The sequence below is a fragment of the Mauremys mutica genome, chromosome 13, assembly GCF_020497125.1.
Source record: "Mauremys mutica isolate MM-2020 ecotype Southern chromosome 13, ASM2049712v1, whole genome shotgun sequence".
Taxonomy (NCBI): domain Eukaryota; kingdom Metazoa; phylum Chordata; order Testudines; family Geoemydidae; genus Mauremys; species Mauremys mutica.
Genome location: NC_059084.1, coordinates 44,569,200 through 44,585,088, shown reverse-complemented (window position 1 = coordinate 44,585,088; position 15,889 = coordinate 44,569,200). Strand labels below are relative to the sequence as shown.

The 15,889-nt window shown below is 48.2% G+C and overlaps 1 pseudogene; it reads right to left on the bottom strand.

Moving 5' to 3' along the window:
• Positions 1-132: 132 nt before the first annotated feature.
• Positions 133-4,684, bottom strand: LOC123347450 (annotated as a pseudogene).
• Between the last annotated feature and the right edge of the window lie 11,205 nt (positions 4,685-15,889).

Here is a 15,889-nt window from a genome sequence, read left to right as displayed (position 1 = left end):
CTTTGCACAAGGGCACAAACACTGGAGATACCTCTCTGCAGTTATCCTATGTGCTGGGCTCACCAGCTGGGCTGCATCTCCCATGATGCAGGATGGGCTCCTGTCTTGGGGCAATGGACCATGGGAGGGGCATGTTCATGGTAATGTCCATTGGCTCCTTGCCCTGGAGCAGCTTGCTGTATCCCCAGTGGCTTTGGGCAGGGAGCTATTTACCTGGAATGCTGATTTCTTGGTGTGGGGGCTGCCAGCGCAGAGCATGGTGATGGGGTTGTAATGCTGGTACCGCTCTTTGCACAGGCTGTCTGACATCACCTCCTGCTCTGCCTCCTGCAGCCTGTCGGTGGTGGTGGTCACTCCTGTTCGACCCCACCCAGCCACACTGCACTCGGAGCCTGGGCTGATGTGGGGATTGGCCTCTGGCAGGGAAACAAGCCCCACCCACTCGGTCAGCTCCAAGCTGTGCCACAGCTGACATGAGCAGGAGAGAGAGAGAATGGATCTGGATCAGCACAGGGTTCGGAGCTGGCAAGGGGCAGCACCACCTTGCCAAAGCATGGATGTGAGTCCAGAAAGTGAATGTGAGGTCAATGTGGGTGGGGTGATGGGATGGGGGCGGTGCCTGCAACAGTGTGAGGTCACTGGGGGCGGGGTGATGGGATGGGGGCGGTGCCTGCAACAGTGTGAGGTCACGGGGGGCGGTGAATGGGATGGGGGCAGTACCTGCAGCAGCATGACGTCATTTTCAAAATTCTCATTGTTGAAGTCAGAGCTGGACCCAGCGATGGGCCCGGATCCATTGCCAGTTCTGTCCTGGCTTCATGAAGACTTGTACTTCAAGGTATTTATAGGTGTTGCTGGAAAAGCCAAGGGGAAAATATAGGGGCATTAGTGCCCATTGGACAGCAGGGTATTTGTAGGTGTTCGAATTCACCCCTGCGGCACCTCCTGCTGATGACTTCTGGGAATTAACTCGAGTTTCAGCCCAGGGTGCCCTCCGCAGGCCGGTGATCCACTTGTCTCTTGCTGTTGGCCCCTGTGTCCCTCCCTGGACCCAGTTCTTCTTTTACCTGGGGTGCTGCGCCTTGGCAGTAACCCCTTTCTCTCAGGGTCTCCGCCTCCCAGGGGAACCCCCACCCACTCTCCCCACCTTGCCTCAGTATCAGGCTACTGCCAGTCATTGTCTAGCCCCCACGCCCTGGGGCAGACTGCAGTATCAGCCACTCATCACTGGCAAGGAGGGTTTGGACTGCTGCCTTAGCCTATCCTTGGGCTGCCCTCTGCAACCCCAGTACCTATTAGCCCAATGCTAGGCTGCAGCCTGGGGCTTTCCAGGCTGGAGCTCCCCAGCTCCTCAGCCTTTCCCCAGCCTTGCTTCACTCAGGTACCCTGTGCCTAGCTCCCTGCAGCCAGGCCCATCTCCCTCTCCAGGGCTGCTTTTTAAACCCCCCAGGCCGGAGCGGGTAACCACCCCAGAGCGGGGTGCCCACCCATCACAGACCCTCCGGAGGGGACACAAGCCTAACTCTTGGGGTGTGCTATAGACCGCCAGGATCTAGCTTGGAGACGGATAGAGAGCTCTTTAATGTTTTTAAGGAGGTAAACACTAATAGGAACTGCTTGATCATGGGAGACTTTAACTTCCCAGATATAAGAAGTGGGACCGCTTAAAACTTTAAACGGAGTGGAGATTAGGGATAATCGTGGAATGGCACAATATCTGAATGAATATTTTGCCACGGTCTTTAATGAGGTTAATGAAGGGCTAAGGAATAGTGATAGAGGGACCGATGGGAATGAAGATATGGGGGTAGACATTACGGTATCTGAGGTGGAGGCCAAACTTGAACAGCTTAACGGAAGTAAATCGGGGGGCCCGGATAATCTTCATCCTAGAATATTAAGGGAATTGGCGAGTGATATTGCTAGCCCGTTAGCGATGATTTTTAATAAATCTCTAAATTCGGGGATTGTACCGTTGGACTGGAGATTAGCTAATGTAGTTCCTATATTCAAGAAGGGGAAAAAAAGTGACCCGGGTAACTACAGGCCTGTTAGTTTAACATCTGTAGTATGCAAAGTAATGGAAAAATTTTTGAAAGAGAGAGTGGTTAAGGAGCAGAAGGCCGATGACAACTGGGATAGATTACAGCATGGATTTACGAAAGGTAGATCGTGCCAAACCAATCTGATCTCCTTCTTTGAGAAAGTAACAGATTTTTTAGACAAGGGAAATGCGGTGGATCTAATATATCTGGATTTCAGTAAGGCGTTTGATACGGTACCGCATGAGGAATTATTGGTTAAATTGGAAAAGAAATGAAAATCCAGAGGTGGATAAGAAGTTGGTTTCTGATCTTGAATTCTATGATTCTATGATTCTATGTCATGTGCAGATTTCTACCTACATTTGTGTGACTGAGTAACACAGAGACCCTCTTATGCATCTACATGTGGATGGACTTCCTCCTTCTCCATTCTGGTTGGCTAAAATGACCCAAAAGACTGACCAATAGAGTGACCCATTGTCCAGTTCTTGTGTCCAAGGTTCAAAAAAGATGTTGATAAATTGGAAAGGGGTCAGAGAAGAGCCACAAGAATGATCAAAAGATTATACTTATACTGAGAAATTCAAGATCAATTGGTTTCAAATTCAGAGGGACTATTCAGGATTCTGTTTGGTTTCTTTCTCAATGATTGTTTCGTGGTATGAATTTTAGCAGAGACTGTAACTAACGTTGGAACCACTTACCAAAGTTCATTGTGGATTCTCCAACACTGGCAATTTTTATTCACGATTGGATTTTTTAAAAGATCTGCTGTAGATCAAAAGGATTTTTTTGGGAGATGTTCTCTGGTCCGTGTTAGACAGGAGGTCATTCGAGATGATCACAAAGATATTTACATCTATGAATAATTGAAGTGCATATGGCAGAAGAAGGAAAATACCCATGGGAAGGTGTAAGGCCCTAACCTGGGTGCAACTTTGAAATATTTAAAGAATTGTTTTAAAGCAGGGAAATCCCAGATGCCTTGGCAGGGCCAACACAGAAATAAGGTCGCTGGAATGAATGAAACATGTAAATAAGAAAAGGATCAAAGAATTTTTTATGCACCGGTGCCATCTACTGGATATGGACACCAGTAGCAGGAAGCCCAGATCTGCCCGTGAAATGACCCTGGGGACAGAAATCACAATGTGGGACATAAGTGACTGATGAGTCCATCAGAGAAGATGTTAAAGTCCAGAAGGGAATCAGGACGCTTGGCCCAGCCCCTCTGGACAGCCCTTTCCCTCTTCCAGTGTTAGCAGAACATGAGAAAAACTGGTGAGACTTCATGACAGAGATTGAATCTCCTCGTCTTTCTTTAATCTCTGTCTAGATGTTCCCCTTTTGACACCAAGAAACGTGCTACAGACACAAAAGAATTGATGGCTGATGATCGGAGGTAAATGTCATAGGAAATCCTGGGGATTGGATCAATCTCTGGTACAACAGCTGGGCCCCAGCGCTGATCTATGTCAATTGCCTACAAGGTTGCTCTGTTCAGTAGGGATCAGATCCCCAAAGGCAATCAGGGGATTTCTTGATTGGTTAAGAACAGCCAGGGGTCTGGGTTTGAGAAGTGATGGCCAAGGGAAAAGACTTGAGAAGGGGCTGGGTTTCAACTGAGTGAAGTAACTCAGTGACAGGGGTTGTTCTTATTGAACTGCCTAAAATCATCAGCTGGGATGTTCATCCTCTGGGGCAGGTCTAGTTTGCTGGGTTTGGACTTTAAAACCTAACAGGCACCCAGTGAAATTCGTCATTTTCACATCCCATAAACGCTTCTAGTGTTTGGGGCAGTAGTGTAGCTGGTGGGACTGCTTCCGCTCAGGCCGGCAGGTGCGAAAGCGGCGCCTGCCCGCCGCACGGCCGGAGGAGCCACGGGGTGGCAGGCTGGCTCGGAAGCGTAGGAGCGAAGGTGAGCGGGGTGGGGGGTTCCGGTCTGGGGGTGTGGCCAAAGGGGGGGGAGCCAAGGGGGCGTGGCCAGAGGGGAAGCCAAGGGGGAGGGCGCCTTTTTTATGATTTTTGCTCCCCCTACCCTGAAAACCTGGCTACGCCACTGGTTTGGGGCAACATATTGCCAGCTCCAGTCCCATCCCAGAGATGGAGACTGGCTGGCTCAGGGGGTGGGAAATGGGACACGGGGCCTTTCTCCTCCAGAGGCACCAGCCCTGATCCAGCCCCGGGGTGGGGGACCAGCTGGCTCAGGGGTGGGGGATGGCGCGTTTCTTACCCCAGGTTGAAGTTACAATGAGCCGCCATCACCACCACGTCCTCATGAATCAGGAACCCTCCGCAGCTTCCCGTTGACCCGATTTGCACGTAGGCCATGTAGGGTCTGGTGCCAAGTGGGGCTTCCTGGCCCCCGATGACCCGAGCTGGAGAGAGACAGGGAGGGGCTCAAAAGGGAGCTGGACAGTGGGACTAAGAGCCCAGTGCAACCTGGACCCTCATCCCTTAGCTCAGCCGCCTGCTGGCCTGATTTCAGCCCCTTAGCCCCCCCACAGCCCAGCCTGCCCCTAAGTCACCCCCTCTCCCCAACCAGCCTGGTCTATCCCATACATACACGTACCCGCTGCACATCCACCTATTTCCACGTGGACCCGTCCATCCTTCCATCCATTCTTTATCTCATACATGCCCATCCATGTTCTGGCTGTGGGGCCACCCCCTGGCCATCTCCCCTCTCAGAGAACTAGGTCAGGAATTTCCTGTCACCCCTCGGCCTCATTTTCCCATCTCCTGACACCTGCCTGAGCCCATGGCTAATTCTATCCCCCTGCCCTTGGTGTGGGTTGCGCTGCCCACAGCCCCAATCTCCCTGTTCTCACCACTAGAGCCGGGCAAAAATGTATAAACAATTGGCAAATTTGCTAAAAAAAAGCAATTTGGGGCATCCAAAGTACCTGTGAATTGAGGTGGAATTCGGTAGATTGTTTTGGCTGCAAAAAATATTTTTTCCAGGAAAAAGTAGAAAAGTTTTGTTATGTGCATCGGGAAATGAAACATCTCGAGTTTCTGTTTCAAATAGTGCTTCCTTTAGAAATGGAGGGAATTGGGTTTTTTTTTCCAACTATTTTTTTAAAAAGTGTCTAAAAATATGCATTTTGGTTCAAAACTCAGCTAATTAAAATGTAAGCATGAAAAACACCTGCACAGGCCACAAAATGGAAGTAAAAAGCAAAAAAAAAAAATTATTTCAGTTTGAAGGAGACACCCCAAAGCAAACGACGCACCCACCCCCAATTTGTTTTGAAACTATGTCTTTTTAGGGTTTCTGCTTCTGTGAGAAAAAATGCCCATTATTAAATATTTGTTCCCTGTGTATGTACAGATAGACTTTGATCGTGTCACCCCTTCCCTTTAAAAACAACAAGGAGTCCGGTGGCACCTTAAAGACTAACAGATTTATTTGGGCATAAGCTTTCATGGGTAAAAAAACCCTTTCTTCAGATGCATGGAAGAGCTGAGAAAGGAAAACAAAGAGATCAGTTGTTGCCAGCAGCAAATGAAACAACATGTGCACAAAACTAAGACACAAAAATCCAAATCCTGTTCTTAAAAAAGGGTAAATTTTATTAAAAACAAAAAGAAAGAAAATGCATCTGGATCTCAGGCTTTTACTAGATTTAAAAAATCTCACTTACAAAAAGTAAACATCAAGAATAACCTTCTTGAGGCCCAGCTTAAAGGTTACAAGCAAAACAAAAACATCTATGGTGAGCACAGAGGAGTCCACAAGCCTTACAAAATAAAAGAAATAAACCTAATCGCGTCTTTCTAGACATTTCTGATCACTTACATATCTGGGGTTCCAAATAAGCAATTTCTAGGTATGCTTATGATGGTTTTCATACCTGGTCTTCAGCTTCTCCCAGCATAACTGTTGCCCTCTTCCCCAGAGAACAACAACAGACACAAAGGGAAAGTTTTTCCCTCATTTAAAAAAGTTCTAGCCCTGCCATTGGCTCTTTTGGTCATGTGCCCACTCCCTTCCTTCACCTCTGGACTTTTTTTTAACCCGTTACAGGTAAAGCAAGTAGAAAACAGCTATTAATAGGGATTTTATAGCTAACTGGCTGGCTGGGTGTCCATAAAAAGGAGCTACCCCCCACCTTCATTTATCACACTTGCCCATGTTGACTATTCCTGATCAACTTCCTCTCCTCCAAGTGTTTCAAAATGGATTCCTGGAGGACCTGCTCCATGATTTGTCCAGGGACTGAGGTGAGGCTGTAATTCCCAGGATTCTCCTTCTTCCCCTTTTTAAAGATGGGCACTATAGTTGCCTTTTTCCAGTCATCCAGGACCTCCCCTGATCACCACGAGTTTTCAGAGATAATGGCCAACGGCTCTGCAATCACATCAGCCAATTCTCTCAGCACCCTCAGATGCATTGCATCCGGCCCCATGGACTTGTGCATGTTCAGCTTTTCTAAATAGTCCTTAACCTGTTCTCTCACCACTGGGGGCTGCTCACCTCCGCCCCATACTCTACTGCCCAGAACAGCAGTGTGACTATTCCCGATCACCTTCCTCTCTTCTAAATTCTTCAAAATGGGTTCCTTGAGGACCTGCTCCATAATTTGTCCAGGGACTGAGGTGAGGATGACCGGTCGTCAATGGCAATGTCGATTTCAGTCTGGTTCTAAAGTTTTTTTGCTGCAGGATGGCCACCTTAAGATCTGCTATTGTGTGGCCAGGGAGGTTGAAGTGTTCTCCTACAGGTTTTTGTATATTGCCATTCTTAATGTCTGATTTGTGTCCATTTATCCTTTTCCTTAGAGACTGTCCAGTTTGGCCGATGTACATAGCAGAAGGGCATTGCTGGCATATGATGGCATATATTACATTGGTGGACGTGCAGGTGAATGAACCGGTGATGGTGTGGCTGATCTGGTTAGGTCCTGTGATGGTGTTGCTGGTGTAGATATGTGGGCAGAGTTGGCATCGAGGTTTGTTGCATGAATTGGTTCCTGAGCTAGAGTTACTATGGAGCGGTGTGCAGTTGCTGGTGAGAATATGCTTCAGGTTGGCAGGTTGTCTGTGGGTGAGGACTGGCCTGCCACCCAAGGCCTGTGAAAGTGAAGGACCATTGTCCAGGATGGGTTGTAGATCCCTGATGATGCGTTGGAGGGGTTTTAGCTGGGGACTGTATGTGATGGCCAGTGGAGTCCTGTTGGTTTCTTTCTTGGGTTTGTCTTGCAGTAGGAGGCTTCTGGATACACGTCTGGCTCTGCTGATCTGTTTCCTTATTTCCTCGTCTGGGTACTGTAGTCTTGAGAATGCTTGGTGGAGATTTTCTAGGTGTTGGTCTCTGTCTGCAGGGTTAGAGCAGATGCGGTTGTACCTCAGTGCTTGGCTGTAGACAATGGATCTTGTGGTGTGTCCGGGATGAAAGCTGGAGGCATGAAGGTAGGCATAGCGGTCGGTAGGTTTTCGGTATAGGTTCCCTTCCCTCCCCACCATCTGCCCTCTTCACTTGTTAATTTCATAGGCTGGCTCGTATCCTCTGGAATCAACACAGAGTTTTATGGAATCCCCTCCCTGTGAGTGTTTCCTTCTCTCCCACATCTCTGTCACCCAGGGCAGAGGAGCCCCAGTCACTCAGCTCCCTAGAGCAGGGGAGCCCCAGTCACTGGCAGTCTGAGCTGCCTGTCCGACCAGAGCAGTTAGTTAAACAAATCACTAGGATCCAGCCACTCTCTATACATTTCCTTCTGCTGTCAGTGGTGATGGGAAATGTGAGATGGGACCTTTCCTTTCTGGGGGGCACCAGCTCTGATCCCACCCCAGGTCTGGACTGCGTGAACTGGTCTGTAGATGATGCGAATTGTAAAATTAAAGAAATTAGTGGCAATTTTTTAGTGGTAATTTGTGTATGAATCATTTTTTTAAATACCATCATTACATTGGGATATGAGCTGCAGTGACCCAGTTTAACCCAGGAACACTTAGGTTTCATAGCAGCATTGGTGGACAATGTGACAGAGGTGGAGGAACCAGATAGAGTGTTAGATGAAATCATCAAACTGACAGATACACATTAGATAAAAGTTAGAGGGTGGTCTGGGAACAAAACAGTGCATATTGTACAAATAAAATGAATCGTAGAATATCAGGATTGGAAGGGACCTCAGGAAGTGATCTAGTCTAACCCCCTGAAGATGCTTGTTGTAAATAAAACGTGAGTTGAAAATGTCAGTGTGAAGCGTGCTTTTATGGAGCTCAAGGGTGGGGGTGGTTGTCAAAAGAGAAGTAGGTTGAACCTGTGATATACTTGTAGTTAGGTTATAGTCAGGGGCAGCTCCAGGCCCCAGCATGCCAAGCGCATGCTTGGGGCAGCATGCCGCGGGGGGTGCTCTGCCGGTCGCCGGGAGGGCGGCAGGCGGCTCCGGTGGACCCCCTGCAGGCGTGCCTGCAGAGGGTCCGCTGGTCCCGCGGCTTCAGTGGAGCATCTGCAGGCGTTCCTGTGGGACGTCCACCAGAGCCGCGGGACCAGTGGACCCGCCGCAGGCACGTCTCCGGGATGTTCACCAGAGCCGCGGGACCGGCGACCAGCAGAGCGCCCCCCACGGCGTGCCACCGTGCGAGATGGAACCTTTCCTCTCTGGAGGGCACCAGCTCCGATCCCGCCCCAGGTCTGGACTGTGTGAACTGGTCTGTAGATGTGCGAATTGTAAAATTAAAGAAATTTGTGGTAATTTTTTAGTGATAATTTGTGTATGAATCGTTTTTTAAATACCATCATTACACTGGGATATGAGCTGCAGTGACCCAGTTTAACCCAGGAACATTTAGGTTTCGTAGCAGCGTTGGTGGACAATGTGACAGAGGCGGCAGAACCAGATAGAGCGTTAGATAAAATCATCAAACTGACAGATACACATTAGATAAAAGTTAGAGTGTGATCTAGGAACATAACAGGGCATATTGTACAAATAAAATGAAGATGCTTGTTGTAAATAAAATGTCCATTTAAAATCTCGGTGTGACGCATGTTTTTATGGAGCTCAAGGGTAGGTTATAGTTTTTCAACAACAAGAAATATATGGACGGCCTGTTCCTCTAACAAGGGCTCCTGGCTACTTGTGCATGAGGGATAGGCTGTTGGGGCATCTGGACCATGGCAAAGTAGCTCCAGAAACCCTCTTAACCCACACCATCTTCTGCTTCGGCTGTGCCTTTTCATTTCCCTGCAGACCCTCTGCATTAGGACTTTAGTGATCATGACACCTCTGTTTTCAGCAATGTCTCAGGTCTTTCATCTACCGGTGCATATTATGTAATGCTGTGCAGCATCTAGGGTTACAGTTTGCATAAAAGTGTTTTATAAAAACATAACCAAAAATTCTCTAAGGTGTCGAGACAAGATAATAATAAACAAAAGTGTAATTGTTGCTTTGCAGGCACCGCTACAAAGTATCTTCAAGTATGTAATTCCTCTGTGTTTTTGTTAATATTATTTATGACAGGCCGTTGGATGGGGGCGATAATACCTCATAGAGTGGGGAAGGGATTCTGATTGAAAAACGCTCTCCTGTGCACAAGCATAACAAGTCACGGAGAATGGCTGCCTAAAAAACTGTGTCGCTAAAAGAGTTTTCTGTCAGTTATCAATATTCTCCTAAAACCTCAAGACAGTTCTCTTATCCCCATGTCCTGTTCTCTATGGCTGTGACTTTTGTCTTTTTAATTGTTTTATTGTAAACTCTTCATTTGTGTGTGTGTGTGGTGTTGGGGGATAGGGGAAAGGAGATTCTTTATCACACCCTTGACTTTTAAAGCTCTCTTTACCATTTACAAGTAGAGCGCTTTTTGTATTCTAGGCAATTTGTTTACACAAAAGGTTTTAAAAAAACCTAAAACTATATTTTAAAGACCCTGCCTAACCATGTAGAAAGCTATAACATGTCTTTACATTTTATTTTACTATTGTAAAACTCTTCTTTACATCAGGGTTTTGTATAATATTTCTGTCGCCCAGGAACTTATTTCTTCACAATTTACTGTGCCGGGGAGCGGGGGAAAGGAGAAGGAGGTTGATCTTACCAGGCAAGTCAATTAGACTAAGATCTTTGTGTTGCAGAGATGATCATTATTTAGTTATGGAAACTGAGTAAACTAAACTTTTTTTAAGGCTTATGTTATTTAATTTTAAGCCTGTGTTTTTGCTGCAAAAGTTAAGTTTTTTAAAAAAACTATGCTGCTTCCAATTGTCCTCACTGCATGCTAACTTCTTTTTTTATTGAAACACATATGGAAACTCCCCTCAATTGTGACAGTTTTCATATTCTATTAAGTTGTTTTGGTACTTTAAAAATGCTATTTTTCAAAGGATAGGCTAGTGTACCTTAAACATTTTCGTGTCACTGAACTTGTACAAAATATTCCTCAAAAAAGATCTTGTTATGTTACTGCTCATTCAATGCGCTCAGCCTCTCCTCGTAAATCATATGCCCCAGCGCCCTAATCATTTTTCTTGTCCTCTGCTGGACTCCCTCCAATTTGTCCACATCCTTTCTCTAGTGGGGGGCCCAAACCTGGACACAATACTCCAAATGTGGCCTCACTAGTGCCAAATAGAGGAGAATAATCATGTCCCTCAATCTGCTGGCAATGCTCCTAGTAATTCAACCTAATATGCCATTAACCTTCTTGGCAACAAGGGCACACTGCTGACTCATAACCACTTTCTCATCCACTGTAAACCCCAGGTCCTTCTCTGCAGAACTGCTGCTTAGCCAGTCAGTCCCCAGCCTGTAGCAGTGCATGGGATTCTTCTGTTGTAAGTGCAGAATGCTGCACTTGTCCCTGTTGAACCTCATCAGATTTCTTTTGGCTCAATCCTCCAATTTATCTAGGTCACTCTGGACCCTATCCCTACCCTCCTGCATATCTACCACTCCCTCCATCTTACAGTCATCCATGAACTTGCTGAGGGTGCAATTCATCCCATCATCCAGATCATTAATGAAGATGTTGAACAAAACCGGCCCCAGGACAGACCCCTGGAGCACTCTGCTTCATACCAGATGCTAACTAGACATCAAGCCATTGATCACTCCTCATTTAGGTCAATAATCTAGCCAGCTTTCTATCTGCTTTATAGTCCATTCATCCAACCCATACTTTTTTAACTTGCTGGAAAGAATACTGTGGGAGACCATATCAAAAGCTTTGCTAAAGTCAAGATATATATCATCCCCTGCTTTCCCCATATCCACAGAGCCAATTATCTCATCATAGAAGGCAATCAGGTTGGTCATGCATGACTTGCCCTTGGTCAATCCATGTTGACTATTCCTGATCTCCTTCCTCTCTTGTAAATACTTAAAAATGGGTTCCTTGAGGACCTGCTCCATAATTTGTCCAGGGACTGAGGTGAGGATGACCGGTCGGCAATGGCAATGTCGATTTCAGTGCTACTCCCCTCGTCGGGGAGGAGTACAGAAATAGATTTTAAGAGCCCTTTATGTTGAAGTAAAGGGCTTTGTTGTGTGGATGGGTGCAGGGTTACTTCGATTTAACGCTGCCAAATTCGAGATAAACTCGTAGTGTAGACCAGGCCTAGGTTAGCAAGCCTGCCTGTGAAGACGCTCGTCCCTGTCTTCGTTAGGTGGATCCCATCTCTTCCTAGCAATCCTTCTTCCTGGAACAACATCCCATGGTCAAAGAATCCAAAGCCCCCTCTCCAGCACCCCGTGCACAACCACACATTCACCTCCACAATTTGATGGTCCCTACCTGGGGCTTTTCCTTCAACAGGGAGGCTGGACGAATACATGACTTGTGCCTCAAACTCCTTTATCCTTCTTCCCAGCGCCACACAGTCTGCAGTGACCCGCACAAGGTCATTCTTGGCAGTATCATTGGTGCAAACGTGGAGAAGTAGGAAGGGGTAACGATCCGAGGGTTTGATCAGTCTTTGCAGACACTCTGTCACATCCTGAACTGTAGCTCCTGGCAAGCAGCACGTTTCTTGAGTTTCCCGGTCTCGACGGCAGATGGATGACTCTGTCTCCCTTAGGAGGGAGTCCCTGACCACCACCATCCATCTCCTCCTCTTGCGAGTTGTGGTTGTGGAACCTCCATCCCTAGGACAATGAATCCCATGCCTTCTGGTCAGCGGGGTCCCCTTTTGATCCCTTCCCTCAGATAGCTCTTCCAAGCCATTGTCTGCCATGGTACCTGTGCAGAGAGCCTGAAAATGGTTTCCTACCTCTGTCTGCTCTGTCTGGGGGTACATGAGTTCTCCTCCTTCTTCTTCTGGAGATTACATACTGCCAATTTTCTTCCCCGTTCTGCACTGCCCTCTCTGATTCTTCAGCATGCTGTGCCTGCAGTACCACACACTGACTTCTATCCAGAAACTCTTCATTTTCTCTGATGCCATCACAGGGTTGATATTTGCATCTCTAGTCCTTTAAACTTCTCTTCCAATATGGAGACCAGCTTGCACTTCCTGCAGACAAAGTCGCTTCTGTCCTCTGGGAGAAAGACATATTTGGAACATCCTGTGCAGGTCACAAGAGCTGATCGCTCATTATCCATATTGCCTTCCTTCTAAGAGCCTCTTCCGATGTAGTGTTTACTGCTCACGGAAGCCTGAAAGGCAAACAACTCCATGGGAACTCCCACCAGGTGAAATCCCAGGCAAACTCCCTCTGTTTGCCTGTCCTGAGCCATGGCTGGGGCACATAAGTGCAACACTAGTGCATCTAATAAATAACGTACAGCACCTGTCTTCTGGTGCTACCATAATAAACATAATAAACATGGTACGGCACCCAGCACAATGGGGCCCTGTTACTCTGACAGTCCCGGCCATGCTGAACGTGTCAGGTTGGACACCTGAAACCGGAGTCACCCAAGTGTCCCAGCTGAAGCTGCGATCGGATCTGCGGGTATCACAGTGTTAGGCAGTGCGGTAAATGCTGACAAGGCAGAGGCAGGTACAGGGATCGTGCTGGGGCACTTGGTGAGCTGAGCCCAGTCACACACCAGGGATGTGAATCCAGCCGACGCAGAATTCTCCATCTTGGCTCAAGAGACCTGGGCACCTCCCCAGAGTTGGGACTCTGTCGTGGAGAACTGGGGCTCTACAAAGGATCTAGGGGGGCTTACAGAGAACAAGCAACGCCATGAGCTCCCCACGCGCCGCTGGAGCAAAACTGGCCAGAGCCTGGACTGTAAAACCAGGAGCATAGGAGCAGGGAGGGGATTTTGTCTCTCTATGCAGCATTAGTGAGACTGATACCGGCCCCAGGATCGGGGACAAACTAGCTCAGGGGGGTGGGGAATACACATGGGGCCTTTCCCCTATAGGGGGTTCCTGCTCTGAGCCAGCCCCATAGCAGGGGACTGGCTGGTTCAGGGGGTGCCTAATCAGACATGGGGCATTTCCCCTCTAGGGCACCTCTGTGCTGCTGTCACTGTTACAAGCACCAAGTTCTGCCCTTCCCCAGCTCTCCTGTGAACATGGGCTGTGGGTAACACTGATCGGTATCGGTGCTGGGTGAGAAAACACACCCCTGTGCCCTGTGTGTGAGATAGAGGTGGGTGGCTCTGATCAACATGATGCCAGCGTCCCACCCCAGACATTGTGTATGTGACACCAAAAGTGTCTCTGAAACCCCCCAACAGATTGTCAGAGACAGACAACTGCCCTGCTTCTGATGCCTCACTGAGTTTATCAACCCCCAAGGGGGCTCAGCCCCAAATCCGCCCATGGGGTCCCAGGCCTGTCAGAGGAAGTGCTGTCCCCCTATGGGGATTCACAAGCACAGAGCCAGGAGCATCACTGGTCCAGTCATTCCTGCATCCCACCTCCCCAGGGACCAGACATGGATGCTCCCAGCCAACCCCCCCTGCTGACCCTGAGTGGGTTCAGTGACCCCTATTATAGCTACGAGAAGGGTGCAGACAGCGGGTGGGTCCAGCATTGGTAGTGTGCAGAGATGGATCTAGAATGGATGTATGGGGATCTAGATTGCTCTAGATTTGATGTGCAGGGATGTGCATTGATCTAGAAGGGATCTACAGGTAGCTATGTGGGTATGGATAGATCTAGAATGGAACAGCATCCACTGAAATTAATCTAGCTTGAATGGATATAGAGAGATTCTGGAATAGTTCTATATGGTGACACATAGATCTAGTCATATCTGGATGGATAGATCCCACCGGTCATTCATGAGACATGTCAATTCCAAGAGGGGGATCCAGAGACAAATAATGGAATGGCTGAGATTGAATCTACCAATAAGCAGATACTAAAAGATCAAAACAGAGTTAATGCCAGTCAACATGGGTTAATGGAGAACAGACCATGGTCAATAACCACTCTGTCTGGTTCATTAAGAGCAGCAAAGAATCCTGTGGCACCTTATAGACTAACAGATGTTTTTGCAGCATGAGCTTTCGTGGGTGAATACCCACTTCGTCGGATGCACCGACGTGTATTCACCCACGAAAGCTCATGCTGCAAAAACGTCTGTTAGTCTATAAGGTGCCACAGGATTCTTTGCTGCTTTTACAGAACCAGACTAACACGGCTACCCCTCTGATACTTGGTTCATTAAGGTGACTATGCTGATGTGATATATACGTGGATTCCCACAGGGAGTTTGCCCAACTACCACACAACATTCATATTGAGAAATTGGCTCTCAAAAGACTCAACATGGCTCAAAAATGGGCTATGTGATCCTCCTCAAAATGTGATCCTCACTGGGGAATCAGCATCCACCGGGGTGTTGCTGGTGGGCCCCGCAAAGATCTGTTCTGGGCGTTAGGTTACTCAGTATCTGTATCAATGATCTGGAAGCTCATGTAAATTGTTGCTGGCAAAGTCTGCAGAGAACACAAGGATGGGTGGGGTGGGGGACGCCTCCAATCTACAGAGCTACCTGGGTCACCTGGTGAGTTTGGTGCAATTAGACCTGCACATGCATCCAGACAAATGAAAGGTCAAATATCGAGGGAAAAGGGATGTCGTTCACGCTGGCAGGATGGGAACTGTGTCCTGGAGATCAGGGGCTCTAAAAGGGAGCATGGTTGAACCCATTCAATTAAGAGATTTCAGTGGAATGCAGGAGCTAAGCAGGCAGATACCATGCTTGGGTATATAAACCAGGGGATATTGAGTAGCAGCAAGGATGTGGGGTCACCTCTGGATACGGCCCTTTTAGGACTATGACTGGAGATTGTGTCCGGCTCTGGTGTCCACACCTCCAGCAGGATGCTGAGAAATTGGAAAGACCTACAAGAACAAGCTGAGATGTGAAGACCCCGGCTGGCAGGGAGCGCTCCAAGGAGAGTGAGCCCCTGATGCTACTGGAGGTAAAGAAGGGACTCAGCCCCTTTCTGTAGGAACCTCCATGGGGCAGGGGTTTCGGAGAGCAGGGGGCTCTTCAACCTCTCTGGCAAAGGCAGGACAAGACCCGACAGCTGGGATCTGGAGTCAGAAAAGGTCTGGCTGTGACTAATATGCAAACATTAAACATGGAGCCATGGGAACAACTGACCCAGGGCTGTGGTGGAGGCAGAAGTAGCTGGGTGGGTTCTGGCTCTGTGGTGTCCACCAGGGGGTCAGGTTGGAAGGTCACAATGATCCTTTTTGGCCCTGAAATCTATGGGTCTGGGTATCTTGATGCACAGAAGCCCAGGGGCGTTTTTTACACCTGTAGTAGGAAGCGGGGAGGGTTAACCACATTTGCAGCCAGGCTGGGTGGGCACCAGAGTAGGGAGGAAACCCCCCCCCCCCCCGTCCTGATGTGGGCACATCTGTGGCTGGAGGTTTCTCCAATAGGCGTCTCCACCCCTGGGCCATCCGGGCTGGG